This window comes from Lathamus discolor, chromosome 5 (assembly GCF_037157495.1).
Source record: "Lathamus discolor isolate bLatDis1 chromosome 5, bLatDis1.hap1, whole genome shotgun sequence".
Taxonomy (NCBI): domain Eukaryota; kingdom Metazoa; phylum Chordata; class Aves; order Psittaciformes; family Psittacidae; genus Lathamus; species Lathamus discolor.
The window spans coordinates 109361007-109383511 of record NC_088888.1 but is presented as its reverse complement, the minus strand read 5'-3'; the positions used below and the strand labels follow the sequence as shown (position 1 = coordinate 109383511).

Below are 22505 nucleotides of genomic sequence, written 5' to 3'. Positions count from 1 at the left end.
CAAGGCCTTTGCATACACAAAATAAATAGCTGCTGAACTCTAGCTGCAGGTGAGTATCTATAAAAAGAGTCTAGTATCTAGAAAGTAAATATAAAACAAAGAGCAAAGTATAGTTATGGAGCTGGATGTTATGTATGGCATGAAGGGAACTGACTCTGAAAAAGCAGCAAATGCAACAAGATGAAAATACATAACTTGCTAAATTATCTGTGACTTGCAAAATAAACCAGCCAAAAAGGCAGCTGAAATTCAGACTTGTTTACATGGATACTGAAGCACTCAAAAATAACCCTTTGTGGCATATCCTTTTGCTTGGCAAAAGTCACAAATGGCTCTTGGAAATGTCCCAGATTTTACATTGTTGTGTTTTTTTAACCCCTGTATGAACTGCAGCTAACCAAGCACACCCAGCCTGATGAGAAAAGCTGAGCAGGGGAGGATTGTGCAGAATCCTTACCAGCATCTGGCCTACATCACACTTCTTGAATGGTAGGTAATCCACAGCTATTACAGTCATGTGTGGCGAGTATGACAGAGATGCTTCACTGTTTTACCATTCATAAATGCACGGACAGGTCAGAGCATCCACTCTACCCACACATCTTGTATGTGAACTGAAGTGACTATAAAATGCAACCAAATCCGAGCAGTAATATTTCACACCCACTTTCACTGGCATAAACTGATACACAGGGTGAAGACTAGCAGAGAACTGGGAGATATAAAATCACTTATCTCAACACTTTATGGTTATTGCGTGATAGTGTAGATAAGTGAACTGACTCTCTTCAGAGCATCATTTAACCTGCTAGCTGAAGTGGGGTTTATTAGGGTTTGTGAGTAAGGTTTTGCAGGTCTAACTCCTTCTGCATCCATCACCTTACTCACATGAGCAGGAATGCAAAAATTTGTGCCTTTAGTGATGCATTACGAGTAGCCATTTCCTAATACATCTGCTTTCAAGAGAGCTATTCCAGTGGAACGAAAGTAATGCTACACTTGAGATTCCAATAATGTTTGTATGGGCACTTACAAAAATTAGGTACTTTTCTTGTAGGGCTACCTTGTAGTGTACCTTCAGGCAAGTTTATTAAGTAACTGAAACTGTTCAGCTTCTGTCAAAGAAGCCTGCACAGAGATGTTGAGCATGGGGAAAAAAGCATGTATCTGCATACATCTATACATATAGTTTGAAAGGGGAGTTGCAGTACAACTTCGACAAGACAGAGTCCACAGAAGAAATGGGACTGATTGAGCTTCGTTTGTCACTCTCTTTTTAACCCCCAACCCAACAAGCAACGTTGGTGTGGATCAAATACAGATGCCCTGCTAAAGCAGAGTTAAACAGGTCACTTTTCCTCTTACCCGCAACAAGGTTTTGACACCTTGCATTGCAAAATGACAAACAGTCTCCCGGGTTTTCTGGGGCAGATGCCAGCCAGAACAGTTTCCCTCCCCACCCCAATATGTCAAACGTACTTGCGACCAGAACACCAATTACCCCCTGGCCAACCAGGAAAGGATTTTCTCATTCCCTTGGTGACTTCAAGTTCTGACAACTTAATTACGGTAATTTAAAGCAAGTATTACTTGAACTCTGCACATTTATTTTATAAAATACATTAGGCATTAACAAAAAGTTCCTTGGTTAAGCTAAGAAGTTCAGAAGGTATGCATGATCCCAGAAAATAAGAACCTTGCTCAGGAACTCTTTATTGATAAGAAATTTAATAACCATGGCTCACTGAACGCAGAACTAACGGGGCATGGAGACAAGCAAAGAGGTGCCAACCCTAGAAAACCTCTCAGTTTAGGAAAAGCTTATGTGAAACCATAAATTACCTGGAACGGCTGTTAAAATGCCAGAAGTGCTCCCCTCCCATGATGTACCTGTCCTAGTAGCCATGGGAACACCACTGAACTCTAAACATGGGTTTGCTGTAACCTCTGGACAGGAGATGTACAGTTTATGCAAGTGTTCTCCTGCCTGTCCCAACATACATATATAGAAGTTTCAAAGAAAAATAAGATCTACATACACAAATGTGTACTGCGTTGCTGCAACTCCTGAAAAGCAATTTATTACACAAAAGACAGAATGAAACCTCCTCCTCCAAAGAGCTGATCATCACATAAAAGGAAAAGAGCAATCGTGTTGTAGCTGGTGGGAGGCTTGAAGAGTAGGCTTTGGAGGAGATATGTTTGCCCACACCATAAATTCCAAAATTAACAACAAAATTGGTCTGAGAAGTTGAGGCTAAAAGGAGTTGTGAATACTGGTCTCTAGGGAATTGGTAGGATGATCCCAAGCAAGAGAAAAGGACTGCTTGAAGTATGGTGTTAAATGTGGAATAATTAAGAGGAAACAATAGGAAAATTCAAGGAGAGGCTGGGAAGTGCACAGGAAAAGACGAAGGTCAATTATAGCCAGAAGTCCCCTGTAAATATCATCTGCTTATGTAATTAGCTAAATGTATGGAAAATAATTTGAAGCACATAAAGTACTCTTGAGTACCACCGGCGTTGTTTTCTGCCTGCTTTCTTCACTTTAGCCACACAATGCTGATTTAATCATTAAGTTAGCACACTAACTCTTAGAGAGTGAAATCCTGGTTCCCTTGATTCCTGGAGGATCAGGGTTGTATCTCTAAGGCATCACAGTCTCAGAGCACCTTTCAGCTGCAGTTATTCAGTGAATTAAAAAAATGAGGGATTATGGTCAATTATATAAGCAATTCACATCACATCGTGAAAACAGTCTGGCAACAGTAGAAGCCCAAAGTGGAAAGTACTTAGGCACCTCATGAAACCAGATGAGTCTGAAACCCAAGTATGTTTGCAGGTTTAAGACCTTAGGTTGAAGAATTAAAATCCCCAAAGAAACGCTGCACCCACATGTTATTTTGAGAGGAAAAGCAAGATAAAACCAATCATCAAAGACAAATGTTGCCCATACATAAGCAACAGAAGCAACTTGCATTAATCCAGTAAAGTTCCCTGCTCTTCAGACCGCAAATGTCCGAGCACTTAAAGCTTAGAGTAGGGGAATAAAAAAATCTGCTAGAGTCTCAGATCTGCCACACAAGAACTACAACTGTTCAAGTCAAGTGATTTCACACGCCTTTGCCTCCTCATTTGCAAATGAGGAGGTACTAATTGACAAGCAATTTTGTTAGCCTAAATTCACAAAAATGACACAAAAGTACAGAAGCGGTGAGCATAAAGGCAGAATAAAGCTAAACTATAATTTCAGTAGATTCTCACTTAAATTACAGAAAATGGGCTAGATGAAGTAAGTAGAGGCTAAACCTCCAGCCTGAGTTACAAGGCAATCACACGATCATTCAGAGCTTTAAAATGCATCAACCCCTTTCTGCAGTCTGCTGAACCACAGTGATTAGAGACTTTCTTCTTGAGAAACCATAACAATAAGATTAATATAATCCAGTTCTGTTTCTGCTACTTCAGATCCTCACTGCAGAGGTGTGTTGGTATGTTGCAGTGCATAAACTTGACAGGCAAGAACTGAGGGCATCCCTGTATCTTTCTAAGCCAGGTCTAGCTCTAATGGAGAGAAATAGAGCAGATTATTCATGAAGAGTCACTCTGGGGCTTTGCAGACATTAAGAATGACAGAGTCTTCCTTTAAGGAGCTGACAACTTCCAGTTAAGTAGGAGCATAAACATTTGGACTGGGATCAAACAGGCAAGAGAGTGAGCAAAGATTTGTAGCAGGATGAGTTTAAGCAGGATTAAAATAAATGCGTGCATAAATAAGGCCATGTACCATCAGTTCTGAAGTCAGTTCTGGCATAAGAACAGGTACTCAGGAGGCTCTAATGTTTTCAATTTACCTGATTAAGATTGGTATACTGCAGACAGCATCTTATGAAGAACTAATGATAACAGACTTCCAATAAGGAAAGGGCTGATGCAAAGAGAAAAGGGGACAAGCAGCAGTAGATGCAAATTACCAACATGAAACTCTGCTACTAGGAGTTATCTACCAGTAGGTATGTGAAGCCTCAATAACCACTGGGAGTCTCAACCATAGAAAGCAACTCAGACACCTATCAGGAAAGCATTAGGCAGAGTTCATCCTTGCTTGGAATGGAAAATAGAAGATCTGGACTCAAGAAGCATCTTCCACTCCTATAATGCTTTAAAATCTTAAAATAGGCATATAAATTGCCTGTCTGGTAATAAAACAGGGTTTAATGAAAGAGATGAAAAGCAGGAACACTAAACCCAAAAAGAAATGGTAAAAAATCAGGTCACCTGTGATTTCTTTTTTTTGTCGATCCTGGAATTCTCATCACCAGAATACCTCACATAACCATAGTAAGGTTTAATTATACTACTATTTATAATGAGTACCAATATAACAAGGAATCCACTTATGGGAGAAATGGAATGAAAATCCTGAATGTCTTAATACTTGGCTGGGCCGTATGACATGGTAGTACTTTTTAAAAGGACAAGTTCCAATTACTATAGAACAGCACTTTCCTGTTTGACTCCATTAAAATAAATTCTGTGCTAGAATACATTGAAAAATCAACTACAATCTTGCAGTTGGATATTAACTACTACATGTGAACTATCAACTCTGCCTCTTACACAGGAAGGACAAGGAGAAAGGTTAGGACATAACTAAAGGAAAAGGGACAAGGAAAAACCTTTTTTAAAAAATCCAACCATTTTCTCCATGGATTTATGAAGATCCATTTTTGCTACACCTGCCTCCATCTGCAACTACAAAGGAAAGAGCAATCAGGTTACTCCTCTTATAACTGAAAAGCCAAAGGAACGTTATTGTAGTAGTACATCTCTGCCTAGAATAATTTTGAGGTTATTTACAGAATCAGTGATCCCAGAGAAGCTGTGGCTGCCCCATCCCTGGCAGTGTTCAAAGCCAGGCTGGATGGGGCTTGGAGCAAACTTTTCCAGGTTGCTGTCCCCTTCCAGGGACACTGGAAGGTGTCCCTGCCTGTGGCAGGGGGCTGGAACTGGGTGAGCATTAAGGTCCCTTCCAAACCAAACCATTCTGTGCTTCTATGATTGACTAGAAGTGATGTCTGGAGGTCTTCAGTCCAGCCTCCGGCCTGCAGCAAGACTACCACCGATGCTAGACCCAGTCAGCTTCTTGTCATGGAGTCATGGAAATGTCCAATGACGGAGTTTCCACAGTCCTTCAGGATACCCATTCTCATGTGGCACTGTATCCTCGCAAGGAGGTTTTATTACCACATAACAGCACCCATTCCATTACATAACAGCACCCATTCCATTCCACTGTATAAATCTATAGGTGCCTGGTTTTCAAGCACATTAACATTGAATCTGCTGCCTCCATTTTTTGTTTTAGTTTTAAATTCTGTGGTGATGTGTTTCTATTAAAACTGCATTCAAATTCTCAGTCGCTGTCGGGTAATTCCATTTTATATTTTTGCCAAAACCTCATCCTGTACTTCAGAAAGTGGCCAATTTTAGCATTTTCATTCATACTTATAATTCATGCATTATTACTACTAAAATAGAAAGCCGCCATTTCTCGTGCTGAATACATCTCCACTTATCCAAAATGCCATTTGCTTGTCATATAAACAGTAATTTTTCACTCTTGTACAACGTACTGGAACCCAGCCTATTTCTGTCAATGAAACAGGAGCCATACAATAAGCTGTGATTCTCTGCCGGGTTCTGCCTTCAGCCCGAAAACAACAGCGTAACAGGAAGTAACAGGGTTGCAAAAGTGCAACGGATTAAATTTTGGCCAGGGACTTGATTACAATGATAGTCATGGGAATTCATTCCAGCTGTCATTATCAGATCCTGGTCAGTCCTACAGTACTAACAGTTATAATATTAGGAGTTACAGCACCTGTATTTCTAATGTCAGTTTGGGAACCCTGACACCGTGGTCACACAGAGCACACAAACTTCCTCCTACTGTTCTCACACTTTTCAGGAAAAAAAAAAAACAAACACTGATTTTGGTTTTAGCTAACAAAGGCAGCGAGTAAAATCCATGAGCAGAAAGCAGCCTGTGAAAGGCTAAGGGAGAATACACACAGTGAGTTAACGCACAAGATGTAAGACTGAGGGCACACAGGGAAAGAGTGAATAAAATCAGCAAATCCAGAGAAGAAAAATCCTTTTCTCCTCTTGAAAGAGAGACTTAAATATCCTTGTGACATCTCATTTCACTCTGGCTACACTGCTGAGGCCAGCAAAACCTCCTTTCCTTCACATTTCCTTGCAAATTACATCTGTGCATTAGACTGAATATAAACAAAACTAAAGGAAGAGATTTCCCTTAGGATCTCTCTATTGGCACGATACAGAGATCCAAACATAGTGACTTCATCTTCCCAGAAGCACCAAAATCAATTCTAAACCGTCCTGTTCTCACCTTGAATAACAGAGGAAGTATGGTCCAGCAAAGTGAGTACAGGACTGGGAAGGTCACGTTTCCCAAGTTTTCTTCCCAGCTGGTGGGAAACCCTGGAGAAGTTATTCCCTCCAGCTCTGGCACAGGCTATCAAACCACAAAACATGCTTTATCAACTATATGAAACTCGCAGCAGAATTAAGTGTTTCAGTAAGTGTTTGTAAAGTGCTTTGAGATCCTTCAAGGGTAGCACAGATGTGCAAGAACTAGGCAAGTACTGAAACAACCCCGCTGTTCTACCCAGCTGGCAGTGCTAAGTGGCTATGACACATAACAGCAAACAAGACACATCACATCTGTTCTGTATATACCTGTACATAATCATATCACCAAGAGACTCATATACAGTATTTTAAAGGAGCAGGCAGGCAGGACTAGATTAGATATAGGAAGAAGTTCTTCCTTGTGAGAGTGGTGAGGCCTTGGCACAGGTTGCCCAGAGAAGCTGTGGCTGCCCCAACCCTGGCAGTGTTCGAGGCCAGGTTGGATGGGGCTTGGAGCAACCTGGTCTAGTGAAAGGTGTCCCTGCCCTGTCCCTTTAGCTGCAGGGGGCTGGAACTGAATGAGCCTTAAGGTCCCTTCCAACTCAAACCATTCTGTGATTCTTGAGTATTTCTTGCGATACCATACAGAAGAAACTGAATGGTGTACATGGCCAGCCAAACTGTGAATACAAGCGAAGGTAATAACAAGGGATCTGAAGATTTAAGATGTTGAGGTAAGCCACTGAGAGAAAGGATGCAATAAAAATCACTGGAAGTACCCAGCGGAGAGAAAGGAGTTTTGGTAAGAATTCCGAGAGCAAGCACAGCCAGCATCACAGCTTGGCTTCTGGTGGGGGAAACTACACATAAAAATATCTGAAAATAACACCTGCCTTTGCAAAACTTCACTTCTATCTCTTTTCTAATAATAAATGTAGAAAAGCTGTGTATAAATAAAAGTGCTTCTAGGAGCATTTGAAACAGGTAATTCAAACAGCCAAATCTACACTTCTTTCCCCTTCCCCTTAGAAAATGCTTAGAAAAAGGAAAATACACACTTGAAACTCTTCCGCTTTTTTTGCACTGAGAGGGTAATATGCTAGAGAGCTGATCCACGTATCAAAATCAAGTCAGACCTCTGTGCAAGGGTACAGACATTTCCTGTTTTTCAGCACAAGCTGGAGCTGAGGAGCTGCTGAGAAATACCTTGTGTCCCTTTTAGTCCCTTATTTGTTAACTGTGCCTTCATCGTGACTTGGTTCCTTTCCTCTAAGCAGGTGCAAAGAAGTGTTCGTAGCACAGGAAAATGAATCAGAACATTACAATTTAGAGCGGCATACACCATAAACACCAGCAGAGCCCTCCTGTCTGAAAGCATGGGGACTAAAAGGCAGATGTAGAAAAATAAGACAAACAGCAAGAGAACCAAAATCTGAAACATAACTGCATGGATGTGTATGCACATTTTTTTCTTCTCTGCCATCTATAAGGGATGAAGAAAAGAGTTTGAAGAAATGGGTTTATATTTCAAGAAATACACAGTGCACCTACAGTTCATACGGATCTTATTCTTGTTTTCAAGAATTCACATACTGCAGCCTTGCAACTACAGCCAAGCCAGGTACAACCCCCCTGCAGCCTTCTTTCACAAATTTATCCATTTTTCTTTATTGCTGCCTTTAGTTTTACAGCTTCCTTGCACAACTATTCAGACAACTCCTCAGATCAATTCAAATTAGCACTTATCGTCTTCCCCCAAACCAAACCAACTCCTGTCACTTCATAATGCCACTCCATCTTCAAACACAGACATGTTTAACTAATCGTATTGCCTGTGTCCTACTGTACCTTTTTACTACCTGATATGTGTAACATCCTGCCCTTGTTCTGTCCATCATTTTATTGTAAGATCTCTGGGGAAGCAATTAGCCCACATGTGAGCACTATATAACATAATTAACAAATAATAACCACCAAGAAATGTAGGCCAAAAATGCAAAGTTATCAGAGCAACATTTCTGCAGAGACTTGTACTGTTCTGTATTCACTTGCAACGTTAGCTTCCAAGTTCCTGGAGGCACGTATTATACTCCAAGCAGCATAAAAGCAAAGGTGAATGATGTGCTCTAAAGAAGACATAAGGTGTTCTGACTTTATTTGGATTTATAGGCTTTACTATATTTCCACATTCATTAACATTACCAGTAGTATTTACACAGAACACTACAGTTAATAAAGTTCAGAATTTGAGGTGAAACACTTATAATTTGGTTCTAAATTAACTTTGGCAATGAGAGTATCAAAGGAAGGAAAGACAGGATGACTGTAACCATGAGCAAGATGCAACACAAACTTTGCAAGTGACCTCATTTAGTAAGAAAAAACTGCTTGAGGAGGCAAGGACAGAACCTCCATTCTTGGGTATTCACCCCCACACTCCACAAACAGCTAGTAGTGAATGGCACCAATTGTTGCTGTCCTAACACGGAAAGCCTAAAAGCTCCCTCTTATTTCAGCAGGAAACAAATGATTTCCCATTCCTGAGGCTTCCTACTGTAGGACAGGTATTTCAGCTGCTTTCACACTTGCTAGGAAGTATAGAGTCCCGAGTATCCCTTCAGTGCTGTTTCTACTGCCTTGATACTGAAATATCAGTCTGGCTGTTCAGGTGCCCAAGCAATTAAGACAAAGGTTTCTAATAAGCCTGAAGTAGACTTCCACTTCACATGGACCTACAGAGCTAAGGAAGCATAAAAAAACATGAAAGAAAGAAAGAAAAGGAGAAAGGATCAGTTTGGGGTGGTTACTGGGATGAAGAAAGATGGCCCTTGGGATGTACAGAGGAGGAAAAATGTTCAGGAAAGAAGAGGAAGTATGTGATTGCACCTCCACATTTCTCATCCTTGAGTATGCTGGCAACAGTGACCTTACTCAGAAACACTGATCTTAGATCTCGCAATAGCTGATCTTGTCTTGAAACACCAAATTAAAGTGGTCCCTACTGAGAATATGACAGTGAATAGAACATTTCAGCCACAAAACAGGTGGAAAACTTGTCATCAAGCAGTTGGCACTATTTTAGGGTAATCCCTGGAGATTATACATGCCAGCAAAACCTATGCAGCTTTGTAGCTCGACCAAGACAGAGCATGCATGCTGTGACCTGTAACAAAGATGATGGCTTTTCATGGTCAGTTTGTGATATCTGCACTCTTTGGCAGAACTTTGGCTCTATCAACCTGCAAAACAACTCACTGTTTTAACCTATGCAAGGAAAATAGCTTAGATAAGCATGTACAGTTTCTACATTACCAAGGCCAGCTTCAATGACAAAGAAAATCTTAACTATCCAAATGAAGAAGACAAATCCCCTTCTTCAGAACTGATAGATACCCATATGACATCGAGACAGTTTGCACCCTCACAGTCAGGGTCTTATCTCAGCTCTTCTGCTTGTAGGCAGTCCAGCTCTGAGCTCCCAAGCATTAAGGTGAAAACATTTGGTTTATTTGTGTTTCGCATCTGTACCCATCCAGACTGCTCTTGGGTTTACACTGCTTTCCTCCCCTGGGAATGAAGAGCCTCACTTTCCACCTTCAAACCCCTCTTCAGACTCCATTTACTTTGGCTGACTTTCCATGTCTGACCTTTGTATTTCTTCTCTGCTTTTCTTGCTTCCCTTTGACTTCTGCACCTTGCAAACCATACCCTTCATCTCACACCCTTTCTTGCTGCTTCCTTTCCTCCTTACCTTTTATTTTTTGTGATGGTTGCTTCTGTAATTTTGACCCGGTTAAGTTTTATAGACACACATGTCTTTCATTATGCTAAGTATTAGCTTTATGGCACCATATGAAGATTTAGCAGTAATGTAAAAAATGACAATGAGAAAATCCCTGTGCCTGTAATTCCAAATAGATTTCCTAGGATTTTATTATTAACACTTTATGTAATGCCCTAAGGGGAATGAAGTGCTCTATGGTTGCACAGCGAACCACACAAAACACGTAACCTGTGCCTCAAGGGACTTGCAGGATAAAGCCATGAGTGGGTACAAAACAACACAAATAATTGCCAGGTAGGCAATCTTGCTGGCAGTGTGCATGTTCCAAGCTAGAACGTTTTGTGGCAGAGGAACTTTGAAAAAGGAGTGGGAATGGGATACTTATCACAGCTTAACAGCAAACTGCCCCAGAACTAACCAGCAAAATGAAGACTCAAGAGGACATGTCAGATTAAAAGAAAGAACAGTTCATTCCCAACATCTCATTTGCTCCTAATACTGACACAGGTAAGCAAAGACAAACAGTGAAAGCCACAGCTGCTGTCCCTGGTTCCTCAGCCATGTAGTGGGAAGCCATTCTATTGAGAGGTAAATGGTGTTGGTCGGGGTGTCAAATGCTTACTGGAAGGCTTAGAGTAGTTCGCTTACATGCCCTCAGTGCCCTGAAGCAGGGAGAAACCAGCTGCCAGACAGCACAGAAGTTCTTGCTTTATGTTGAGCGTTAGAATGGTGTAGAGAAAAGAGAAGAACTTTCTGTGTTGCCAAACAGACCGAGTGTCCTAGCATTTAGCAAAGGAGCAGAAGCTTTAAAAGGTTTTGTTTACTTGCAATTGGACTCTTAACAACCCACCCCTAAAAGCTGCTTTTGCTTTTGCTTTGCCTCCTTTCAGTCAACCTTCCTACTACCCTGATGTCCTTTCATTAGGCAAGTCCTCTGCTAATCCCTTCTCCTGCCTGCAAAGCTGGGTGGTCCCTCCATCTTGAGCATAGCTCCACCAACAAGTCATCCAGCCTCAAATCTCAGCAGTGACTCACCAATGCCAGCTCAGCTTTAGTTCTTCCTTTCATTACCCCACACCTAATGCCACCAGAAAAGCAAAGAGGTGGAGCCGCGGAGGTTTTTAAAGAAGTCATTCCAAGCACAGGTGAAGGTCATGGCTACTCCAAGATCAGAGCTACATTCTTCATTAAAAAAAAGATAGTTGTACTAACTCTAAGCAAAGCAGTTTGGTTTTCTGTGGCTTTGCATCTTGTGGCTGGATGACCCCATATATAATGAAGTGCAAGTTCTGATAGAAGCTGTTCCTGTGGTTATGGCATTCATAATGGCTTTCCTCCGTGTGGTCTCTGATGTCTAATAATACAGTTGAGCCCAGCTGGGAAAACAATTTGTCTTTCCTTTTTATGAGACCATTTATTTTCACAAAGAGTAACAACTTAGTATTTGTAAGGCTGCTGTCTGCCTATGTAATGTGGCTGAAATCAGTGAGAGGATGGAACAGACAAACAGAATAATCATAAATGCTTAACTGACCTGGAAGCCAGGCTAAAAAGGAGGTAGCACTTCAAGCAGTTGAAATGATAGCAAAAGAAATTCAGTGTTGATAAAATAACGCACTTGGGTGAAAGATAACCTAACATCAAATAGTATAAAAATTAGGAAGCCGGGGCATATTTCAGTAGTCCATCCAACCTGCAACTGCTCCTGACAGTTCTGCATGTCTAAAATGTGGTATACATTCATAGCTGGACAACTTCAAAAGCAGCGTATCACACAGATACAGGTTAAAAAGAAAAACCACGTAATGCTGATGAAAGAAGTCCAAAGTCCCCAGTAGTAACGTGCATGCCAGCACTGCTTACTATTCATACTTCCCTTAAACTGGTTTCTCAGACATATCTCCTTCACAAGAACATGATTTGTGCTAAAAGGTAATGTGAGGATTTAAGATGGAATTGAGGCTCAGTGAGAAACAGGAAAACACTAATGACAGTATAAACAACCCCAAAAGACTATTTAGAGTAACCATCTGATTTTGTGTTGAAGTAGATGAGAGGCAGTCACAGAGTCTGTTCCACCACTTCTGCTGCAGAGGACATCACCTCTGGAAAAGTGGCAATAACATACAAATGGAAGTGGTGAGGGTAAGGTGCAGATGGCAACCATTAACACAACTATTTCTGCAGCAATCGACACCTCTTGAAATAAAAAAGAATCCATGCTAAGTCATAGGTGGTAAGAAGCCAACATATCACTGAAGAGGAAGAATTGTTCAATTATTATTCTGGGTATGAGCATTGCAATGCAGGCACTGACATCCATGTTACAACCTGTTATCAACCGCAGCATGCTGAAGGGATTAAAAGCTAACATAGCACCACCATTCCTATTAAAATCCTGTGCCAGGCCAGGGTCTTCCAATTTCTCAGCTTAAATATCCATGCAGTTGCAACATCAGACCAACTTTGTTTGCTCCTAATGAAAGAGGTGATTCACTATCTTTCAAGCAACTACACTGTAAAATGTTGATTAAAGTGCAAACTGCCCCCAAAATTTAAAGCAGAGGAAAGAATAATAAAGTGAGGTGTAAAGGAAGATGGGAGTCAAGAGGAAAATCAAAGCAGAGAATTCACTGGGAGGCAGAGATTTTATCAAAGTGATTGGTTCATTAGGCAGAAAATCTGCCTGTGCATTAGCACTGTACAGTAGTGTTTTCCATTAGTGAGTTCTTCAGGGCAGACACCTTTGTCTTCATACTTGTAAAACACCAATTAGTATCTTGGGCAGACTACAAACAAATCAACATTAAAACAAAGCAGTGAAATAGAACCATCTGTATATCCTGTTGTGCCTGGAGTCCCTAGGACAGATTCTGCTCTCTGGAGAGAAACCATATTCTCTCTTCTCCAACAGTCTTGCTCGTGTGTGCTGCATGTCTGTAGTACTTAAAAAGCAGAAAGTTTGATTTATCTCTGCTTTGGTTCAGGACTTCACCATAGTATGCCACACTGGGAATACTTGTTACACTTCTTGGGTCTGTGTATTCAAGCTAGCTCTAAATTAGTACCAGTATGCAGGAGCAGAGCCCTCTGCAAGCTGCAAAGCCCACCCAACCTTGCACAAGCCATCCCTCTGGCATCACTGAGTTCCAAACATGAACTGAAGGTACCTGTTACATCCTGTGATGGGCTATGAGCATGCTTGGGAGTAGAAAGACTGCTGAAATGGTACTGGAGGACTATACAGGGTGGAAGGAGTCAGATTTGGCTCAGTCTTGTCCACACGGTTGGACTGTGTATTGACAGTAGCCCTGAAGAGAAGGACTTGGGGGTGTTGGTTGATGAGAAGTTCAACAAGACCCAGCAATGTGTGCCTGAGCTGAGAAACCAACTCTGCCCCCAACTCTGCCCGAGGGAAGGGATTCTCCCCCTCTACTCCAGTCTGGTGAGACCCCCCCCTGCAGTCCTGCATCCAGCTCTGGGCCCCAACATAAGAAGGATTTGGAGCTGTTAGAGTGGGTCCAGAGGAGGCCATGAAGAAGCTCTGAGGGCTGGAGCACCTGTGCTATGGAGACAGGCTGAGAGAGCTGGGCTTGTTCGGCCTGGAGAAGAGAAGGCTCCTTGAGGGGAGACCTTAGAGCAGCTTCCAGTGCCTAAAGGGGCTACAAGAAAGCTGGAGAGGGGCTTTTGACAAGGGCCTGTAGGGACAGGACAAGGGGGAATGGCTTTAACCTGACAGAGGGGAGACTGAGATGAGCTTTTAGGCAGAAGTTGTTCCCTGTGAGGGTGATGAGGCCCTGGCACAGGGTGCCCAGAAAAGCTGTGGCTGCCCCATCCCTGGCAGTGTTCAAGGCCAGGTTGGGAAGGGCTTGGAGCAACCTGGTCTGCTGGAAGGTGTCCCTGCCCAAGGCAGGGGGTTGGAACTGGGTGAGCTGTAAGGTCCCTTCCAACACAAACCATTCTGTGATTCTATGACTGGGAGGGGCTCCTCACACAAACTATCTCCAGAAGTGCAAAGAGGGTTTGTAATGGACAGAAACAGCTTGTTCACTTTGAAGCAGAGTTTGGAAGAGAATTTACTCTTGTGGATGACTGGTTGCCAATATCCAGGAGGGAAAAGGAGGACTAAGTTATACCAACAAAGGCATACACATTAACTCAAGAGAACCTAATCCAAACCCACTTTCAACCTGCCCTAGCAAATACAGCATCTTCCCCCATTTCCCACACACAGTTTCTAAATCAGAAAAGCCATTTAATATTGTTTAACCATGAAGTATGTTCAAAGGAAAGGCCAGATGCAGCAATAATCTGTTGGTTTAGGATCACAGTAATGGTTGATACCAAACTACAGATTCAGAGCCTGAAGAGCCTCTGAGCTGCAGTAACGGCTGGTCACACTGTACTTGTTATAAGTAGAAAAATCGCAATTTAAACTAATGATTGAAAAAAAATGAAAATATGCCAGCCACATCTCTGTCTGGCATGCCAGAAACTATTAATATCCTAGCCAAGGCTACTAGCAGGAATGCATGATTTGAGGTTTACGATTCCTAGAGCAATGTTAATAGCAGAATCACAGAATGGTCTGGGTTGGAAAGGACCTTAGGGCTCATCCAGTTCCAACCCACTGCTAAGGGACACCTTCCATTAGACCAGGTTACTCAAAGCCCTGTTTGACCTGGTCTTCAACACTGCCTGGGATGGGGCAGCCACAGCTTCCCAGGGCAACCTGTGCCAGGGCCTCACCACCCTCACAGGGAAGAACTTCCCTGAGATGAGATCTTAGGAGATCTCATCTAAATCTCACCTCTGTCAGTTTAAAACTGTTCCCCCTTGTCACTACATGCCCTTGCAAAAAGTCCCTCTCCAGATTTCTTGTAGGCTCTTGATGTTAATGTCAAAGATTGGAAGTGAACCACCGTATCATCTCTATGTTCTGCTTTTCACAGAAGAGAGGAATTAATAACTGCATCTGTGAGTGAATAATGGTTCTAGATCACCTAACACCTTGTCCTGAGAAGCTCTTAGTGGACAGCAGCTTGGTAACAGAAAAAGGTGAGATTCAGAGATCTCATGAAAGAGTTAAATATTCAAACAGGTAATATCTGAATTTTGAAAGACTTTGGCCACCAGAGCTACTTCCCTGCAACAGTTACGAGCAGCTGCTGCCAATGTTAACATCAGAAGGCAGATACTGACAGGTCTTTTTTGCCCAGTCAGATGCCGGTATTGACACTCATTCAGACAAGCCAGTACAAACATGCTTAAAAGGACATTTTCTATAGCAACGGCTTCTCAAGTAACTAAGGAATTTACTGAGAGTCATGAAATCTCTGGCAGGAGGGTGGAAGGCAGTGGGGTTAGCTTCCCAAATGTCCTGGGGCACGGAAAAGCTGATGCGACTCACGTTAACAACGGTTCCTACCATGCTGCCGAAGCCTGGGTAGTTTGAGAGATGAGTGACAGCCTCCCCAAGCTGTGCCGTATGCAACAGGAATTACTGAAACTTGGTAATATGTCTGTCCAGACAGTGGCCAAGTGATGTGGAAGATGGGTGATAAATTATATTTACAGGTCAGGCTTCTCATGAGAGGCCAGATTTTTGCAGCACCAACAGCTAAGTGAACTTTTCTATAGACTCGAAAGCAAACAACAAGTTCCTTACACAAGAGTTATTGACCTGCTGTTAGAACTCAAAGCAATAAACAGTATCCCTTCTATGGCAAAGCCCCAAAATGCTTTACCAGTGTTAGAATGGGACCAAGTTGCTACAAAAAAAGTAACCCTGCAAAGAACTACAAGTAACAAAGGTACAAATAACAAAGGGTGAGTAGAACTACCATCCAAATTTCAAGCTCTGCATTTTACACCCCAGTTCATAGTGTGCCATCTAAGCAGACACAGTGTGCTAGCATAGAAGGTAAAATTGATTCAGGGAGAGGAAGCTGATCTAATTCTGCAGAGTCTAGGGGAAGGGTGAGCTGCACACAAGGTGCGGTATGTTCCCTCGCAGACTGGGATCTTCACACCCAGAGCTCAGACCAGTTTCCAGTTTTCCTGTCTTGAAGAAAAGGGGATGTGGGTGTAATCTTGGAGCTGAACTCCCAGCTCGAGCTGCTCTGCTTCTCAAAAGACCATCATCAGCATCCCCGTATTTGGAGTTCGAATCTGAAACTGTCAAAATTTATGCCTTCAGTACATTGCTAGTTTGAAAGCAGAGGAAAAACCTCAGTTTCAACAAATTTAATCTGGTCCCAGATGTGCAGCACGCAGATTTTACAACTTTCCCCAATAGCTGTGCTTGTCGTTAAAGCAGGGCTGAAAATAATATGAATCCTGAAAAGTTCGCAGCCATGTGAGAAGGACAACGTGAAAGGTTCCAAGATGATTTTTTTGAACATCAGAAGACAAGGTCTGGGTAGGTAGCTGCCAGTCTGCTACGGACGATAGAGGAGCCAAATGTACAGGGTACAATTTGCATGTGATTCATGGGGTCTGGAAGAGAACTAGGAAGTTGAGATTATAATGAGATTAATCATACGATTCTGGGGATCCAATATCTGAGCTGCATTTAGGAAGTTACTTGGGGTTCACTGGGAAAAAAAAATCTGACTTGAAGGAGGGAAGAGATAAAAGTTTGCTGGTTTTCCAATCAAAGCCAGCCTGTATCAGTTGCGTGACCACAAACTGAGATTAAGGACTGTAGTAAACCTCAAATTCCAGACTAGAGCTGAAAAGCTTTGAGATTAAATGCTAATAATTCATATGGCTCTCGCATTTACTAGGAGTGACTGTTAAAAAACCCCTATATATATATAAAAAGAATCAATCAATCTGGAGGAACCGTTCTGCATCCTGAAACAAAGGGAAAGGATGAGATCATACCTATTTCTTCAGCCCTGGTGAGGTCTTAACATATGAAACAGATGAGGAGACTCACGTTAGCAAAGCATGCCAATGTCACAGCAATAAATAAATGTTCAAATAATAAGGCTGCACCTTCAGCTGATGTGGCAGATCCTGTTAAACCTGGGCAAACTGCATTAGTCCATGATCCTTGGGTAATTGAAGATGTGGCGCCCCATTTACCCGACGGTAGACTTCAGAGCACATCCACCATATAAACTGCTAGGTTGCCAGGCAGGCAGTTAATTAGAAGAGAAATACTGTGCACTTCCAAAGCCTGCTTCCCACTGTGATCTTCCATGTTGAACTTGGCATTATTGTGGAGTTCTTGGGCTGTTCTACCAATAGGGACATCAAGGCCCAGAAAGCAGTGAAGCAGTTTGCCCTAAGTTGTACAGCATCAATATTTGATGTGGGTGTTCTGGTTTTGTTCCTGGATTTCTCTCCTTGGGCTTTGGCCGCTGAGATATATTTGCATATGAGGCCAGAAGGAAAGCTGCAAGCTGGGACTTCTTGTGCCTATCTTAATGGTGAAAATTAGGAATGAAATCTAACTATTAAGTGCAACAGAAATAAACCGGTCTGACCAATTCATAACTGTGTTTATATTTTCCAGGTATTGGTTACTAACCCGGAGTCACAGCACAGACCCTGGCTAAGATCCTGAGGTCCAGTCTCACCAAGGCTTGGGCAGTCCTAGTGGAAGGTTCTCTTTGCTCCAATTCACATACCCTTTGACTTACACCCTTTATTTCTAGGTCACATAAACACAATACATAAAAGAAAATCTCCAATGTGACACTCACTTCTAAATAACCCCTTCTTTGAGGACAATTTTTGTCTGACCTGTGTTCCAAACCTGATAGCAAACCTGATTTTTACAAAACTCTCTTAGAAAAAACAGTTAAATCTTTATGAGAAAAACCCCAAAACTCTTCAGTGTCTACAGAGATTTCTATTGACCCAGCAGTTATCAGAAACGTGGGGCTTTTTAATTTTGCTGGCACAAGAACAGCTTTCTAAACAGCCAGTGACCCACTTTCACCTAGCTGGCTTCTGAAGTTGAGAGAAGATTCATACCCTCTAGACGTTAGAGGCTCTGTTTGAAGTCACTGCTGTCAGGAGATGGTCAGTTTACGTCTCCTGTCCTAGGACAGGAAAAGGATGCACTCTCAGCTCCATCTGTTGCAGCGAGATAAGCACAAAGATTTCTGTCCTATGCCCTTATCAGCTTTTCCTGCTACTCTCCAGAACAGACACCACCAAGACTGGCAGTAAAAATTCAACTTGCTTAAGCAAAAGGAAAAAAAAAAACCAAAAAACAACCCACCAAAACACTCAAGTTTTTCTCATAATTATAATCCAAAAAGTTGAAGTTTTGGGGGAAAAAAAAATCATGTTAGGATTTTTGGGGGCACTGAACAATACCTAAAATCTTCTGTATCCTCAGAATAAACTGATCTCCTCCTCTAACACACCCAGGATGACTTACATTTAAAAACATATGTCGCTATTTAAATAGCAGCCTTTAATACATGAAAGACAGAAATACTACTCTTGCAAATAAAACCAATCAGCTGCCAAAAGCACATTCCTTGCATATGGAAATTGTGGTGATATATTAAAATTTTTCTTCCATGGTTTCCTTTGCTTTTCATTCTCTCTCTGCTGCTCCCTCCTTCTCTTTGTTACTTCTATCCTTCCACCTCAGTTTCTTAGCGTGCAGAGGACAGGCTAGGTAGAGCCTCCAAAGGCCTTGGTATATCTCTTATCTTTCCATCACCTGCCCACATATGATTTAATTTATGGGTGCTTCAGTCTCCACCCTGTATAAAACTTCTAGTTAAAATATTGTCATTCACATGTGAGATGGAATCAACATCATAGTAGCACACTGGTCAAATAAAGGGATTTTCCAAAGTTAAAGGTTTCTTTCTAATCTTGTGGAAGATGTGGTCATGCTTCGCAAATTCTCCTCAAATACTGCTCTGGAGGATGAGCAGCACTGTCAGGATCATATATCCATGTCTATATATGTATATTATGCTTTGACACCTACTGACACAATCAGCTTCACCCTCTACAGATGGTGCACACTGCCTGTGCAGTGCAGACTAGGAATCAGACCCCACTAACCCTGACTTCACACCAATCACTCAGGTGACAGTGAATGGCACTGACATTAATCACCTCAATGAAAAGATAAAACATTCGAAATGCCCCCTTAACACACCAACACCTCTTCAGGAGGCATCCTTAACTAAGACTTGAACATACAGATGATAAATAAAGCTTTCCAGATAGAAATCAAGTTTTCAGTCTCTCTACAAAGCCCCGCTTTGGCCTACCAACATATATAAAACCAAATACCATTTAGCATCTGCCCAGATATCATTGCCAAATGAAACAAAGAAACATCACCAATTGCTCTTATGCTTCTCCTAAGCCTTCAATATACATAATTATTAAAATTATAACTGCTGACCATCTATTACTGCCTTGCTGAAGCACCAAACCCCAATACATTCTTGCCCACAGAAAAAATGAAACAGCATAGTGGTTTTATACATTTAAATGATTTTAGAAAATTCAATTGCAGCAGCTATTAGAAACACATCATAGAATTCACAGGGTGCCATAAAAATGGGGGAGAATATGCAAGGTATCACTGAAAGGCATGACACAGGGAAGCCATTGAGTAGTTCAAGACTTAGGAATTCCAGAGTCACTTCTGCTACTAACTTCTCCTAGGACAAGGTATTTTGGGTAAAGTTTAAAAGAACAATTTGATTTCATTTTTAAAAGCACACAAGATCCTCAAGCATATTAACTTCCCAGGTGACTTAAGACCTACCTATGTACCTACACAGAGGAACATCTGGAGATCCAAAATGAACACAAGTCACTGAAGCTGTAATCCATATATTGGTTCTTTAGTCTAAGCAGAACTTTACTGTTTGGTTAAAAAAGCTGCTTCTAAGATTTTATTTTGAAAATCAATATGCTCCTAACAAAGTTTACCCTTAAATCTGACACAGTATTCTCATTAAAGTGTAAATTCCCCCTACATACGTGCAGAAATACCAAAACTTAGTCTGTTACTCTTCCTGCTATTGAGTAAAGTATTCAAAAAGAGACTTTTGATACATTAGCATTTCTCAAAGTCACTCTTCCATTTCTCTTTAAGTTCTATTGTAATAAAGAAAAAAATCACTCACTTGAATCCCTACAATAATAAGAACATATGGAAAGAATGATGATGAAATGATTCTTGGGCAAGACAAGAATTATGGTGATGCCATCAAAAATGTTGAATCTTCTTTCAGAACCAACTGGAATGGAACAAGTATTTTAGGACCTTAATCACATGAAACCAGCAACTGCATTGTGCACAGCATGCTGGATAAAACAGCATGTGTATGTATGTGCATGTTTCCCAGTGTGTTTATCCCTAGATATCAGACAGAACAGGAAAGGAAGAGCTGAAACACTTGTCCAGAAAATACTCTAAAAGAAAACATAGCCAGGACAAATTTAGAAGCTTTACTTAGCTGTAATATCAAAGGCAGAGTTGACTGTAAAAGCAACCACCTCTCAAGAATGGCAAAATAAACTTACACAAGTCTCAGGAGGAAAACACTGATCGGAGACTGGATATTGTTAACTGCTGCTGTTTTGGTTAAGTGAGGTCCTTTTTGACACTGCTAAGATAGTCTTGTCAAAGAACAACAAAAATGAAAAGCAGAGAAAAAAAAGACAACAGCTATTTCAAGGGGAATCTGCTTGGCAAAGCCTGGTTTTGAGCTGCTGTCTGAAGAAACAAAACTCGGAATGTACTTCCTAAAACAAGCTGTATAGAGCGTTCCGCAAATTTCAGCAGTCTGACTGGCAACTTGTTTCTTGATCAAAGCAAAAATCTGAAACACATCTGAAAATTATTGTCTGAAAAAAGAAAAAAAAAATACGTTTCATGCTAAATTCAGAAGAAAGTTTCCCAAGCAGAAACTAGGCTGATTTTTTATTTTTTTTAAAGGAGGTTTCCAACAAATAAAATGAACCAAAAGCAGCACATTTGAATAACTTTTGTCTTAAAGATATGCAATTTGGATAGACCTATACCCATTGCCTGGATATGATACCAGCATAGTGAAATCAGAGAAGCTGTACGACTTTCTATACAGCATAAATTAATTTGCTTACATTACACAGAAGACAATGTATTTCAGCCTCTGAAAATCATCTGGATCTCTTCTCTCACCATAACCATAATCACAAACTTATGCTCAGAAATAGTATGCATTCAGATACAAGTGTGGCACCTGCCCATCTCTGCCAAAAAAAAAAAAAAAGGGGGGGGGGGAAGGAAAAAAAAGGAAAATCCCAAACTTGGTTAATAACATGCCTTGAAATTACTACTTCACCTGGGGATTTATTAAAAGCAATAAAATATGTGTGTCAACATGACCTATATCATCCAATGGATAAAACTGGCTTCAGAATTCACCCTCAGAGTGCCAAACTCCCGCTGTCTAGATATTCAGAAATTTAAGTGATGTCAAGCAATTTCCCTTGGCTTACTGTAATGCCAGTAGACAGACACTCTGACGCCAAGAGAGGATGATGGTGAGATAGTACGTCCCTTTCATTTTCACAAGAACTCGAGGGAACTGCTCCCATATCTTTGGCAGAATTAATCAAGATAAGTTAATGTGTGATAACATGTATCTGAAAGGAAGAAAACCTGAGCAGCTTCTGGCTCTCCAGGATGAACTTCAAAAACTCTCCAAGAAATACAAAGCTTTCCCTTTCTCCCCTGATCCACCCCCAAAACAGAGTTCATACTGTAAGTTCAGAAGCATTAAGGGTGAAAGCATAAGGTATGTCACAGGAATGAGACATGATAGAGAATCATCTCGTAATAGAGGTGCTGACATACTATTGATGCTTTTACACTCTAGCACAAGTAGTTTTTACCTGACCTGTGAAAGTACTCCTCCTATTGTTACTCTTAAATACCGCACAGTAATAATAGATAAATGGTTTCTGCATACACAAGCATGGACATTTTGAGGTATTTCAGAGCTGTCTAAACTGTATTTTATTGCTCCTTTACAAATGTGACTTGTTTTACATTAAATGCAAAAGTCAAACTATTGGAATATTTGACTTCTGGGAAAGGCCAGAGACTGGGAAAAGTTTCTAGCTGCAACCACATAAATTGGAATATAAAGAGACCGCTATCTCTGTGCACACACGTGCACTTCTCTCTCTGTAACCCAAGTGCACCAAGAAAGCTGTTGCCTTCCTAATCAGTCTTGCCTTGCAAACAATATTCTTTTCATTCTTCGAAAAGCTCTTTTCATGAAAACAGAAT

General features: G+C 41.3%; 1 protein-coding gene across 2 annotated transcripts in view; it reads right to left on the bottom strand.

The window, feature by feature from the left end:
* PINX1 (PIN2 (TERF1) interacting telomerase inhibitor 1) overlaps positions 1-22505 on the bottom strand; it is a 68495-nt gene that overhangs the window by 5739 nt on the left and 40251 nt on the right. The gene's annotated exons all lie outside the window — the stretch shown is intronic.